Below are 2,500 nucleotides of genomic sequence, written 5' to 3'. Positions count from 1 at the left end.
AAACGACACCGGAAGCGCGACCGAGACGAAGAGGCTGGGCACTGAGAACAGTCCCCGACCCACGACGCCCCAGCCGGCACCGGGCGCTCGGCCCCGAAGGGCAGACGCGGCGATCTCTCCTCGCCCGAACGGCGGGCCGACGGACACGCGCGCCTATAGTACCCGACCGAGGCCGGGTTACCTTGCGCGCGGCCTTCTCGCCGCCGTCCAGACGGTCGCGGCCTTCGCCCGGCGCTAGTGCGCTGGTCCCCGATCGGGCGGCGCCGCCGGCGGCCCGTGAGGGTCCGCACGACAACGTCGCCGACAGGGGGCCGGCTGAAAGCGACCGGGCGACCCGACAGGCCCTCCCGTTTGCCTCTCGACGGTTTCACGTACTCTTTAACTCTCTCTTCAAAGTGCTTTTCAACTTTCCCTCACGGTACTTGTTCGCTATCGGTCTCGTGACCGTATTTAGCCTTAGATGGAGTTTACCACCCGCTTTGGGCTGCATTCCCAAACAACCCGACTCTGGGAAGACGCCGTAGCGCGCCCGCCTGTCGCCGCCATGGGCCTGACACCCGCTCTGGGAAAAGGCCTCGATCAGAAGGACGCGGGCGACCGGCGAAGCGCGCCGTGACGAATTCCGTACGCCACAATTCCGCGCACTCCAAAAGCGCGCGGATTCGGCGATGGGCACATCCCGCTTCACTCGCCGTTACTGAGGGAATCCTCGTTAGTTTCTTTTCCTCCGCTTAGTAATATGCTTAAATTCAGCGGGTAGCCTCGTCCGACCTCAGGCCGAAAGTAAGGACCGGGACTATTCTTCCCGTTCCGCGCTCGCCGTCGGCGCCGCGCGCCGCCGCGCACCTCGATTCCCGCCCTTGAGCCGCCAGCCGTTGGCCTCTTCGAGGTCGACTCGCCGCCGCCGCGCGGGATTCTGGTCGCGATCGTCGCACATCGTGCCGTGCTGTCTTGAGCGGGACGGGCGCTCGCGCGTCCGACGCCGCAGCAGCCGCGCGGAGAAATCCCCGCGCGGAACGTTTGCAACGCGACCCTGAGGCGGGCGCGGCCCCGGGATTGACCCGAGGCCGCAATTTGCGTTCAGAACGTCGATGCTCAATGTGTCCTGCAATTCACACTAATTCACGCAGCTAGCTGCGTCCTTCATCGACTCACGAGCCGAGTGATCCACCGCCAAGAGCCATCCACGATTGTTTCGCTCGCACAGTGCCTCGCACTAAAGGGTGACAAAATATACCGCGCCGAGCGGTCGGCCAGGCCGACGCTTGAAGCCGGAGCGCGCGGCACCGCGGCACTCGACGCGCAAACATTACCGGGTGACCGAATCGCCGGCCGGCGCGCCGCTCCTCGCGGGTCGGGCGCCGGGTAGCAAAAACTTTTTCTCTCGCTTGTCCGAGTTTCGCGTTCGCCGAAGCGTTTGCGAGACCGTTAATGATCCTTCCGCAGGTTCACCTACGGAAACCTTGTTACGACTTTTACTTCCTCTAAATGATCAAGTTAGATCGTCTTCTCGGACGCCGGCTCGACCGTTGCCGGCCGCGCCAGGTCCAATCGGAGGACCTCACTAAACCATTCAATCGGTAGTAGCGACGGGCGGTGTGTACAAAGGGCAGGGACGTAATCAACGCGAGCTAATGACTCGCGCTTACTGGGAATTCCTCGTTCAAGGGAAATAATTGCAATTCCCTATCCCTAGCACGACCGGGGTTCAGCGGGTTACCCAGACCTGTCGGCCAAGGCGAGCACATGCTGATCCGGTCAGTGTAGCGCGCGTGCGGCCCCGAACATCTAAGGGCATCACAGACCTGTTATTGCTCAATCTCGTGTGGCTAAACGCCACTAGTCCCTCTAAGAAGTTAGACGCCGACCGATTGGGTCGCGTAACTAGTTAGCAAGCCAGAGTCTCGTTCGTTATCGGAATTAACCAGACAAATCGCTCCACCAACTAAGAACGGCCATGCACCACCACCCACAGAATCAAGAAAGAGCTCTCAATCTGTCAATCCTCACTGTGTCCGGGCCGGGTGAGATTTCCCGTGTTGAGTCAAATTAAGCCGCAGGCTCCACTCCTGGTGGTGCCCTTCCGTCAATTCCTTTAAGTTTCAGCTTTGCAACCATACTTCCCCCGGAACCCAAAGACTTTGGTTTCCCGCAAGCTGCCGGAGAGGTCGTAAAACTAACGCCCCCCGATCGCTAGTTGGCATCGTTTATAGTCAGAACTAGGACGGTATCTGATCGTCTTCGAACCTCTGACTTTCGCTCTTGATTAAAGAAAACATTCTTGGCAAATGCTTTCGCAGTCGTTCGTCTTGCGCCGATCCAAGAATTTCACCTCTAACGGCACAGTACGAATGCCCCCGTCTGTCCCTCTTAATCATTACCTCGCGCTCCGAAAACCAACAAAATAGAACCGAGGTCCTATTCCATTATTCCATGCACCATTATTCAGGCGAATCGCCTGCTTTGAACACTCTAATTTTTTCAAAGTAAACGTTCCGGC

The 2,500-nt window shown here is 59.2% G+C and overlaps 2 non-coding genes across 2 annotated transcripts in view; both read right to left on the bottom strand.

Moving 5' to 3' along the window:
- Window positions 1-1,028: 1,028 nt before the first annotated feature.
- Window positions 1,029-1,182, bottom strand: LOC146143335 (5.8S ribosomal RNA). The gene has a single exon (XR_014501075.1). It is a non-coding gene; the product is annotated as a 5.8S ribosomal RNA (ribosomal RNA).
- A 247-nt stretch (window positions 1,183-1,429) lies between these two features.
- Window positions 1,430-2,500, bottom strand: part of LOC146143334 (small subunit ribosomal RNA) — a 1,811-nt gene continuing 740 nt past the window's right edge. The window contains exon 1 of the ribosomal RNA XR_014500320.1: window positions 1,430-2,500. This exon is cut by the window's right edge and continues 740 nt beyond it. This is a non-coding gene — a ribosomal RNA (small subunit ribosomal RNA).

This window comes from Ascidiella aspersa, chromosome 5 (genome assembly GCF_963924565.1).
Source record: "Ascidiella aspersa chromosome 5, kaAscAspe10.2, whole genome shotgun sequence".
In the NCBI taxonomy this organism is placed as follows: Eukaryota; Metazoa; Chordata; class Ascidiacea; order Phlebobranchia; family Ascidiidae; genus Ascidiella; species Ascidiella aspersa.
This window is presented reverse-complemented; position numbering and strand designations above follow the sequence as displayed.